The 12,456-nt window shown below is 42.6% G+C and overlaps 1 long non-coding RNA gene across 1 annotated transcript; it reads left to right on the top strand.

Moving 5' to 3' along the window:
• The first annotated feature begins 9,541 nt into the window (after positions 1-9,541).
• Positions 9,542-10,164, top strand: LOC145162954 (uncharacterized). The gene is made up of 3 exons (XR_013739458.1): positions 9,542-9,640; positions 9,715-9,776; positions 10,098-10,164. It is a non-coding gene; the product is annotated as an uncharacterized LOC145162954 (long non-coding RNA).
• Positions 10,165-12,456: the final 2,292 nt, after the last annotated feature.

Here is a 12,456-nt window from a genome sequence, read left to right as displayed (position 1 = left end):
GTAGCCAAAACTCACACTTCGAGAACTTGGCATATAGCCGTTCTCGTCGCAGAACCTCCAACAGCTCCCTGAGGTGCTCCTCGTGCTGCTCTCGGGTCTTGGAATACACCAAGATATCATCTATGAATACAATGACCGAGCGATCGAGCATCGGTCGGCAGACCCGGTTCATCAAATCCATAAACATTGCCGGCACGTTGGTGAGCCCAAACGGCATCACCACGAACTCGTAATGACCATAACGAGTCCGAAACGCGGTCTTCTCCACGTCTTCCTCCCTCACCCTGACCTGGTGATACCCGGATCTCAAATCGATCTTGGAAAACCAAGATGCACCCTGCAGCTGATCAAAAAGATCATCTATCCTTGGGAGTGGATAACGGTTCTTCACCGTTAGCTTGTTCAACTCCCTATAGTCAATGCACATCCTGTGCGAACCGTCCTTCTTCCTAACGAAGAGGATCGGTGCTACCCATGGGGAACTACTCGGACGAATAAACTGCTTACCCAGCAGCTCCTGCAACTGAGATGACAACTCCTGCATCTCTGGCGGTGCCAGTCGGTACAGCGCATTAGCGATAGGGGCCGCACCCAGCACTAGATCAATCCTAAACTCAACCTGCCTCTCCGGAGGCACTCCGGGTAACTCCTCTGGAAACACGTCAACAAACTCTCTAACTACTGGGACCTCCGAAACTGAGGGCTGATCCCTAACCCGCGTATCTACCACATACGCTAAATAACCGGCACACCCGTGCTGAATATACTTTCGAGCCCTGCCCGCCGAACAAAACCCTGATCCCATCCTGGTGCCCTCTCCATATACCACCAGTTCTCCCCCGCTTGGGGTTCGAACTACCACTCGTTGTCCCTCACAGTCGATCATGACGCCAAATCGACTGAGCCAATCCATCCCTACGATCACGCACACTTCCCCCATGGGAATAGGAATCAAATCTATCGGGAAGGGCACCCCGAAAATCTCCAACTCGCATCCCCGGTAGACCGAAGAAGCAGAAACCCTGTGCTCGTTGGCGATCGAAACTCGCAACGGACACTCAAGCTCATCCACCGGCACACTAAACCCTCTACTGAAAGTCTGAGATACGAACGACCGACTCGCCCCCGAGTCAAATAAAACCAAGGCAGGCAAAGAATTCACTAAAAACGTACCTAATCACAGGTACAACCAATAAGCATAACACAAATACAATAACTGAGACAGAGAATAGAAACGTACTAGCAACCACATCCGGTGCTGCCTTGGCCTCCTCGGCCGTGAGCTGGAAGGCGCGACCCTGAGCCTTCGGAGGCTCCACCTTGACTGGCCTCCCATCTCCAATCGTCACAGTAGCTGGCGCGGGACCCTGCGTCGGCTTGGCGGCGAGCTGCGGACAGTTGGTCTTCACATGACCAACCTGATGACAATGGTAACAAATCCTCATATCTGCTGGAGGGGCGGACTGACGGCAGTCCCTGGCATAGAGCCCCTCCTTGACACATTTGTGGCTCCCACCTCCTGCTCGACAAACCCCCGAATGACCCCTGCCACACTTTCCCCAATTGCGGCTCTGCTGACTCCCAGTCCGAGTATCAGCGGTCTTAGACCGCTTAGGCGCCGGCTGAGACTGTGTCGGTGCCTGACGCTGCTCCTTCAACTGCAGCTCTATCTCCAACTCACGCCGCCTCGCGGCTTCCTGAAGATCCAGGAGGGTATCACATCGCTGTGTAGACACAAACTGTCGAATATCAGTCTTGAGCATACTCAGATAACGAGTCATCTGAGACTGCTCTGAAGCAAACTCCAGGCAAAACATAGCCCTCTCCGTGAACATACGGGTAATCTCCATCACAGACTCCCCATCCTGTCTCAATGTCAAAAACTCCTGAGCAAGCAGCTCCCGCTCAACGCGTGGAACGTAGCAGGTGCGGAACATATCCCGGAACTACTCCCAAGTAACAGCAGCTTGCTGATCATCCGTGTACGACCCTGTCGTCAATCTCCATCAGTCCTTTGCCCCAAGCCTCAGCAGGTTCAGGGCACACCTGACCTTCTGGTCAGCAGGACATGAACACGTGAAGAAACATCCCTCCACGTCAGATAACCACCTCATAGCTCTGATCGCATCCTGTGTACCATCAAACATCGGAGGCTTCGTATTATCGAAGTCCCGGTACTGGAAGGCCCTGCTGGCTCCTCCTCCAACCCATGCCGCAGTTACAGCCGAAGTGGCTGCAGCGGCAGCTGTCTCTGCTAGAGCTGCATATCGCTCATCAAAGTACTCAACCATCGCAGTCTTAATCGACCCGAACATCTCTGGCAGCTGCGCTCGGAATGCCGCAGCAATCTCGTCGTGCATAATCTCCTGGATCCTGGCATCCAACTCCTCTGTCCCTATCTGTACCATGGGCTCAGGTGCTACCAGCACCTCCGACCCTCCGTCTCCCGACCCTGACCCTGATCCGGACCCTGATCCTGATCCGGACCCTGATCCTGATCCGGGCCCAGCAGCAAAACGTCTCGTCACCACCATACTGAAAGATATACTCAAATCATCAGAGAAATAACATAATATCGGGAGACCAAAACCCACAAGCCCTAGGGGTTGTGACTTCCTTGTTACGTGTATGGGTCCTGTGGTTTCAGTATTACGGGCCCATACTACCTTCTACACCTACACATATTTGTCTCAAGTATCAGCACAACACCCTAACACTAGCATCAACATAAAATGCGCTCAACCCTCACCCCTAGAGGAATATCAACTATCTCGCAACTGGTCTTACCGCTTCTCACAACTCACACATCCATGAAACTTTCATCATCCCCTACAGCGCTAGTGTATGCTAACTGCACATAACGCTGGACCCAATAGACTTTCGAATGTCCAATCCTACCCGAAGGCCGAATCAACATTCTCAGGCTATGGGGTCTTTATTATGCACAGCCGTGATGCATACACTAAACATCTACAGTTATGATGTCAATTCCATATACAAGAAACCCTAGGCTAATAGGCATCATATAATCAGGCAAATCTATCATACGATTCCTGAAAATCCCTAGCCTAGCACTAGCATGCTGTTCTAACATATCAAAATATCAAATAACTGTATGGTATTTTGGGGTTCACTTACAGGCTCCGGCTGATCGTACCCTCTGCATCCTCCATCCTTTATTTTGAAAACCATTTTAAAAATTTTACTTTCCGAAAATCTCCTTGATTTGAGAGTGGATTCACACGAGTGTTCCTCCAATTCACTCAAACCAAGGCTCTGATACCAACTTGTAACATCCATAAATTTTACGCCAAATTTAAACTTTTCAAACATAATAAAACCAATTAATAATTGTTTACAAAAGTGTTTTCAATTCATTATTCAATAAGAGTGTCCCAAAAGCCAGATCATAGGGATGAGGAGCGGTACGGTCACGCCTTCGCCTTGCCACGATCTCTTGAAGTACCTGAAACAATCACTAAAAACTGTAAGCCCAAGGGCTTAGTGAGCTACCCCCAAAATACCAATACCACACTGAAATGAAAAATCTGTAACCACAAATCAACAACATGCATACTGGGCCATTGGCCTGACTGGACCGCCCTACAGGGCCTACAGTCTAACCAAATCTATACCGAGCCTTCGGCGTGACTGGACCGCCACGTGGGCCTACAGTCTTCCCGGACCGCTCATAGGGTATGTTGGCCTTCAGCACAAAGCAGGACCGCCGCAACCCAAATCAACGAGCAAACAATCATGTACACATAACTAACATATACTGGCATATATAAGCATCGAACATAACTAACTCACTGATCATCAATCATAGAAATCTCTCATAACTAGAATACCGACCTAGCAGGCCACTAACATACCGATCCCTAAGGATCATAGAAACATAACATACTGTCTATCCTGATTCCAATCTATCAGATCATAACCATATATATATATATATATATATATATATATATATATATATATATATATCATAACGATAACAACTAAAGGGCCGGCCTTGGTGCCTTAGACCCTTTTGATATAGTGAGGATAACTCACCTCGCAGATGTCGACTCAGAAGGTAAACTCCAACTCCCGGATCACTTGACACAGGCTCCACCACCTATTACCATAGTACAATATACACATAAGTCCTTAACCTTATAAGGTACTCCATAACCCACTAGTCAACCCCTGGTCAAAGTCAAAGTCCTCAGTCAAGGTCAACAGTCCATGTTGACCTTAACTCGCCGAGTCATCGAGGTGACTCGTCGAGTTCCTCCGATTCTCGATCAAACTTTAAGGCCACCCGTCGAGTTTCCTTCTTGCAACTCGAAGGATACACACGCATACATATCCTGGAGAAACTCATCCGACTCGCCGAGTTGTTCATACAACTCGCCGAGTCTATGGCAATCTTCATCAGACTCGCCGAGTTGTTCATCCAACTCGTCGAGTTTATGGCCATCTTCATATGACTCGCCGAGTCAACCTTGCGACTCGCCGAGTTCATGCAGTTCTTCATCCATACAGAAGCTTATTAGGCCATGCAACGCCTCCAAGCACAGATCCAAGCTCCTAGGGCATGTCTATCACGTAAAGTTGCAAACTTTACGTGCATGCAATGAGGTAATGACCCATAATGAGATAAAGAGAAGGTTCTAGGAAAAAATGGACTCCATCAACATGCTAAAAGTTGGGTTCTTGCGATAATGATGGCCAAGATGAGCCCAGATCTGAAGTTACAACTTCAGATCTTGGCTCCTTACTCGAATTGCAACACCAAAGCCCCAAAAAGATCCCAACCCCAAATATCGAAAAGCGGTTTTTATTAGAAGAAGCTCAAGGTGATGAATGAATACCTCCAAAAGATGATAAACTGAGATAAACTTCAGATCCTCGACTGCTTCCTTGCTCAAAGCTCCTTGACCCTCAACTTTTCCTCACTCAACTCCTTCTTCCAAGCTAAAGAGCACACCAAAGAAGAGAATATCACGAATTAGGGTTTCTGGATTAAAGGGGAGTAGTAAAGGAGGCTGAGGGGGAAAACATGGTCCTTAAATAGGGTGCAAAACCCCGAATTTAGGGTTCCTCAGCCAGCTCCTACTCGTCGAGTCCCTCCTTGGACTCGGCGAGTAGATCACTAAATACGCGATCCCACCCCGCTGCTACTCGACGAGTAGGGAAACCAACTCGTCGAGTAGGTCTTAAACCAAGGAAATTCTTATTTAATCAATACCTGAGAATCGGGGCGTTACATGAAGACTCAAGGGATCAAACGCAAGCTCGATGGAGACGAAGTCAAGGATAAAAAGGAGAATTCTAAAAAGGTGTATATTCGTCGAGTGCAAGCTTACAAGAGGCGTTTCAAGGAGCAAAAGATCCTGGTGGTGGACTCTTCTGACGAATCAACGTAGAGGGCACGGAGTCCAGCTCAAGACTCCTAAAAAAGAAGCGCTACTCGGGAGGCAACCCGAGTTTGGTTTGCGTTTTTCTTTCTCTTTTTAGTTTTTGCATTTTTGTTTTAGGGAAGTCGATCATATCATCCAAATCATTTTATACATGATACAACACTGAGTGTGGGGTCCCTAAAAATTAAATAATAATAATTAAAAATTTTAGTAGACAAATTTGGAGTCAGACAGTATTCACGACGTGAATCATTATGATTCACGACGTGAGTCCAGATTGAAACGGACAATATACCATTAATCCATAATTAGCCCATTTTCTATTTAATTAAATGGCCTATTATTTGTAGATCAGTCCAGTTTTGATATAGATTGAATAAGCCCAGTTTTAAGCCCAGACTGAATTCACGACGTGAATTCTTCTAAATTCACGACGTGAATCCTGAAACATACGGGACCACAGAATAAAGAACACAGAACCCTCTTTGACCAAACATTTCTTTATTTCCCACGAAGTGAAAGAGGCGACTGGTCCCCCCTTGTTCGATTTCGGCCGACACACGTCCTTAAATCCTCTTGTGCTTACGTAATTCTTCATCTTAGGTAATTTAATCTTCTTCCCATTGTTTATTATTGCTGTAATTGCTAGATTTAGGGGCTAGGGTTTGCATTTAACTTGAATCTTAAAATCAATGCCCTAAATCCATGAATTTCTTGTTGCATGTTTTTGAAATCACCCTAGGAGTAAACCCCTTTGATATGGTTGGCCCGATTTCACTTCTGCCTTGATCGATTCCGGGTTCTGCTTACGAACTCATGACGTGAATTCCTTGAAATTCACGACGTGAATCCTGGATATTCACAGTTTTAAATTCTGATTAATGTTGATCTTTTGGGATGTCTTTGTTGGTTTGTTTTTGTTTATTTTTACAGGAATGGCTCCCAGAAGAGAAGTTCCACCCGGGGTTGCTAATCTCCACCCGTTTTACGTCTTTCCAACGAATATGTCACGGGATATTTATACGCGTTGGAACAATCGGTTGGGGTGGCTTTACAACCGGGAGATTGCAGTCGCACCCACCATTAGGGGTGTGCAAAAAAACCGCAAAACCGCAAAACCGAACCGATCCGGCCGATCCGAAACCGAAAAAAACCGAAACCGAAAAAATCCGAAACCGAAAAAACCGCATTTATACGGTTCGGTTTCGGTTTGGGTATTTAGATACCCGCAGGTACCCAAACCGAATCGTCATTTAATATATATATATAATATATATATAATTATATATTATGTAATATTGTAATATGTAGTAGCCCACTAGCCCATATAAATTAAATTCCCATCAGCAGTCCAATAATGACCTAATGACCCAAATCATCAACAATCCTAATTCCTAAATCAGGAAATCCGGCCTTAGACATTATGATCAGACATTGCCTAGAGCCCTAGACGAATACACGACATCGGACATTCTACACTCGCTCTCGCTGCTCTCGGCTTCTCGCATCTTCTTTAGTCGTGACTCGCGCCTCGCGATTAGGGCATTTGGCCATTCGCCACTCCGATACTCGGCTACATTTCCTACGACTATATCGACGAAGCCCTTCATCAAGAGCTGAATTGAACGCAAGAGTCGGAAATCGCCATTCGCCAGTGCCTTCAAACCGCTCTTTTTCCAGTCCGCAGTCGACATCGTCAGCTTTCTCTGGTTTGACACCCCTTTCCTTCTTTCGTTTCTTCTTCTTTCTGCATTTGCCTTACTACATATGGCTTAGCTGTTAATCTGATAAAGTGATTAATGCTTTTTTTTTTCTGGTTCGACATATACTCGAATATTTAGCTGTTAATGATTTTTTTTTTCTGTTAATGACTTAGTTGTTAATGTAATATGATATTATGATTAGTGATTTTTATATACCATGTTATTTATACGTATGATGAATTGAACTTAGTGTATGATATGTTTATGTATGTTTCTGACTTTCTGTAATCTAATTTCTGTCTATCTCTAATTATCTGTGTAACCTGATTTTTGTCTACTGTCTATAATAGAAACAAATGGCTTAAATGGAGGTTGATGGTGATACTTTACCAACACAACAATCTGGAAGTTCAAATGCAAGTGTTAATCCTTCACCTACAACAGATTCTGCTAAGAAAGTGGATGAAGGGAAAAAGAATGAAAAGAGAAAGCAAAAACCAGAAACTTCTGAAGCATGGGCTCATTTTAATAAAGATCCTAATGATCAGGATTACTCTATTTGTAAGCATTGTAGTAGACGATTGCATTGTCCTAGTAAGAATGGAACTAGTTCTATGCGGAATCATGCTGCACGTTGCACTAAGAACCCTCATAACATCGATAAAAAACAAAAGCTATTGATGTTTCAAAACCAATCTTCTGTACAAGAAAGTGGAGAAACTGTTTCTACATTTGTCCCTTGGAAATTTGACCAAACCAAGTGTAGATATTTGTGTGCTAGAATGATCATTATTGATGAATTACCTTTCAAGACTGTCGAACATGAAGGGTTCCGTGACCTTGTGAACATGTTGCAACCACAATTTCAAATCCCCTCAAGAACCACTATTACTAATGATTGTTTGGAGATATACAAGTCAGAAGCAGAAAAGTTGAAGAAGTATTTTGCTAAGAACAGACAACGAGTTTCTTTAACAACAGATCTGTGCACTTCTAGGCAAAATCTTAGTTACATGTGTTTCACAACACATTTTATCGATAAAGATTGGACCATTCATAAAAGGATAATCAACTTTTGTCTGGTTTCTGGTCATTCCGGTGAGATAATTGGAAAATATGTGGAGAAGAACTTACTTGATTGGGGAATTGACAAGGTTTTCACGGTTACAGTTGATAATGCTAGTTCAAATGACCTTTGTATTCGATACTTAAAAAGAAGACTGAATGCATGGAAGCATAGTGTGTTAGATAGTCAACATTTGCATATGAGATGTTGTGCCCACATCTTAAGTCTTGTTGTCAAAGAAGGTTTAAAAGATGTAGACACAAGTATTGCACGTATTCGATCAGCTATGAAATATGTGAGATCTTCTTCGGCTAGGCTCCAACGCTTTAAGGGATGTGTTGAGAAAATGAAAATCGAGAGCAAAAGCCTTGTTTGTCTTGATGTTGAAACAAGGTGGAATTCAACATACTTGATGCTAGAAAGTGCCATCAAGTTTCAAGATGCTTTTGATTTATTGGAGGAGCAAGATAGTAAGTACAGGTCTGAGCTTTTATCATTGAAGGGGTTGCCTAAGGAAGAGGATTGGGAGCATGTTAGGTGTATGTTACCTTTCTTGAAAGGTTTTTATACATCTACTTTGCGTATTTCTGGCTCTTTGTATGTAACTAGCAACAATTATTTTCATGACGTCTTTGGCATTGGAGCAATGATAAAAAAAAAGATGATAGCAAGTGATGAGGGTTTTAAAAAGATGGCTGCTAAAATGAAGGAGAAATATGATAAGTATTGGAGCAATTCATCAAACATTAATGTGTTTTTATTTATTGCTCCAATTCTTGATCCACGATACAAGTTAGGTTATGTTTCCTTCATTATTAGCCAAAGTTTTGATGAAGAAAAAGCCAAAAATTTGTGTGATCAAGTAGAGAAAGTATTGCGAGACTTGTATGCTCATTACTTACATGAAGTTGGAGTTACTAATGAAAATCCGACTACTAGTTCCAGACATTTTGAAGAAGAGATTCTTATTGATGTTGATGATGATCCGACAACTTTCTTGAACAACCAATACAACAGATTGTTGGAAGAGAACTCAAGTGGTACATGTAATTTACAAGTTGTGTTTCTTTTAGTTTTGTTAGTTATACTTACATAATTAATTTTTTGTTTACTTTAATATTTGGTGATAATTGTAGCTGCAAAATGCGAGTTGGATTGGTATTTGAGTGAGCAATGTGAGTCTTTTGACAACAAGTTCAATTTACTTAGTTGGTGGAAGAAAAATCAAGCAAGATTTCCGGTCATCGCGACAATTGCTAGGGATGTTTTGGCAATTCCAGCTTCAACTGTAGCCTCGGAATCTTCATTTAGTACCGGGGGACGCATTCTTGATGCATTTCGTAGCTCATTGACCCCCAAAACAGTTGAAGCATTTATATGTTCTCAAAATTGGCTTAGGTCCAAAAATGTTCCTATTGATATTGAGGAAAGTTTTGAAGCTCTTGAAAATTATGAAGCCGGTATGACTTTGTTTTTATAGCTCTTATAGTTTCATGTTTTATTCAATCTAATGTTTAATTTTTTGTTGTTTCAGAAGTGAAGGACTTACCTCAAGCTATATCCGCTCTTACTGTGGATGATTGAAGTTTTATGATGGTAAAATTTTATATTTTTTTGTGCTTTAAAGTGTTGTTTATATGCAGTTTTTTATTACAGTTTTATTGCTGTTTTTTGTACATTTTTGTGCTGTTTTTGTGTGTTTTTAAGCTGTTTTGTGCAGTTTTTTGTGATGTTTTGTGCTGTTTTTTATGTTTTTTTAACTGTTTTGTGCAGTTTTTTTTGTGCTGTTTTGTGTTTTTTTGAGCTGTTTTGTGCAATTTTTTGTGATGTTTGTGATGCTTTTTAAGTTGTTTTTATACTGTTTTATATGTGCTGTTTTTTTTGCTATTTGTACTAAATATATATGTTTTTTTGCAGGTTTGGTGCTTATTTTGAGACGAGTTGCTATTTTTTTATTTGTTGAAGGGATAATGGAATGTTTTTTGTGTTATCAAACTAGTGTTAAACACTTTTAAAATATCTCTTGTTGAATTATTTTGTTTTGGATGATTTTGTTTTGAATGGATATTTTACAATTGACTTAAATGTAGCTTGTATTTTTTGATTAATTTTGTTTTTTATATTAAGCGGGTAACCGTGAACCGAACCGTGGTTACCCGCCTTTAAACGGTTCGGTTCGGTTCGGGTTTTTGCACAATTCGGTTCGGTTTCGGTTAGTGCATATAAGGTACCCGCCCCGTGATAACGGTTTACAATTTTATTACTATCCGAGCCGAACCGCCCCGTGAACACCCCTACCCACCATAAATTGGACACGGTTGAGGGAAGTTGGACTCGTGGATAGGCTGTCCCCGTTTCTAACTAAAATATTTATTGGAGAGGGTTATTCGTTTACTTGCTCGGGATGGCTCAACCTTTTTCGCATCCAAGAGCGGGTATATAAGGAATTTTGTGTTGAGTTCTTCTCAACAGTTAGATTCCACGAAAATGTACAAGACCCCCATTATCCACAAGCTTTGGTATTCCGTCTCGGGGGTGAGTATCAGGAGTGCAGCCTCATGGAATTTTCTTGGAGGGTGGGGATATATAATCCCCAAGAGGCTATGACTCCCGAGTTTAGCATGATTTTGAGAGATTCAGCTAGAGGGTATACGGATGAGGTCACTGGGTTTGCTTTCTGGCATAATATTGCCTCCGGAATATTCAATTCTGGAGTGTCCCCCGAGAGCAGCATTCGATCTCCCATCCACCGAGTACTACACCGCTTTATCACTTTATCCATCAATCAAAGAAGGCATGGGGACAAGGTGACAAAGCATAATTTATTCTTTTTATGGTGCATTTTGCAGCCGGGAGTGTGTTGCAACATTCCCTATTTTTTGGCACGTTTTTTGGTTGACTCTGCTGCAAGTTCTCGCCCTGGGAGCCCTATTTGTGGAGGGCAGTTCATTACCCGTTTGGCCCGATCGTATGGGTTGCTTGTTCCCGGTATCACTCGCTCCATGACTTGCATGGAGGAGCATGAGTTTAGTATGGGTTATTTGGAGACCATGCGGGTGGTACAAAATTATGGGACTCATTGGGATATTTTGAGGTCGGATGATGAGGATAGTACTGAGCAGCAGGGTGATCAACCCGCACCACAACCTAGGCTAAGGAGAAGAAATGTGAGAGGACGAGGGGAAAGAGGACAGTCGGTTCGCCAATCAGCACCCATGGTCGCATCACACTTTGGGGATGATATGACAGTGTATTTTGACCAGCTTTCCTTGAGCATGAACTGGATTGGGGGAACAATGGAGAATTTGGTGCAACACCTCCATGTGGAACAACCTCCTCATTTAGGGTATCATTACCCAATTTTCCCTAGGATGAGCGAGTATCGAGGCCAAGGAGGAGATGGTGCCGGTCCAAGTGGAGCACGTGATGAAGAAGATGACGATTGAGTTCCTATTTAGTTTTTGTTTTAATTTTATTTAGTTTAGATTTTTGTGGTTTTGAACTTGTTTTGGTTTGTAAGACCTTTTAAACTATTATGTTACTTTTAGTTGTCTTTTGGTGCCTGTATTACAGCTTGCTAAGGAGTCTTGGGAAGGGAGTAAAGTCGAGTCAAGAGTCGTGATCGTCTAGTCAAGGGTCGTTACAAGTCTAGAGTTAAGAATCGAGACCCACAATTACAAATAAGTGTGGGGTGAGTCGAGAGAGAGGATGAGATTAGCAAGGAGTCATCAAAATTCTGCATTCCGCAGTGTCTTTAAAAATTTAGAATTTGGAATGGGATGCCAAAAGTAATAAGAAGAATGGGCAGTCTCATTTTTCAGTCGCCCAGTTTTCATGACGTGAGCATACCCTATTCACGTCGTGAGTTGAGTTATAATACATTACAGAATCCGCATTCCTTCGACCTCACGTCGTGAGCCTATATACTTCACGTCGTGAGTTTTTCCATTTTCACTATATTTGGTGTTTTTATGACGCGCATGCTGGCTGTTTCCTCTACTATTCAGAGTGGTGTTTGCTTTCCCATATTCTTCTATACATTTTGAAGACTTACACCATTTTTATGGGAGTTTGAAGTTTCGATTCATTGTTTTTTTCACTTATTGGCTCACTTACATCTTTCGCGAGTTCAAGTCCAAGTTCCTATTTAGAAGAAGTTCCATATTCAAGATGCACATGTCAACTACACGTTTGGAGTTCGCTCTTGCAACTTTTATCCCAGGGGAGTCTGTTCCTTTTTCTCCCTTTATTGCTTTTAATTTATTTTGTGCATACA

Source organism: Lactuca virosa, chromosome 3 (genome assembly GCF_052849685.1).
Source record: "Lactuca virosa cultivar CGN04683 chromosome 3, Lactuca_virosa_CGN04683_v6, whole genome shotgun sequence".
Lineage (NCBI taxonomy): Eukaryota > Viridiplantae > Streptophyta > Magnoliopsida > Asterales > Asteraceae > Lactuca > Lactuca virosa.
This window is presented reverse-complemented; position numbering and strand designations above follow the sequence as displayed.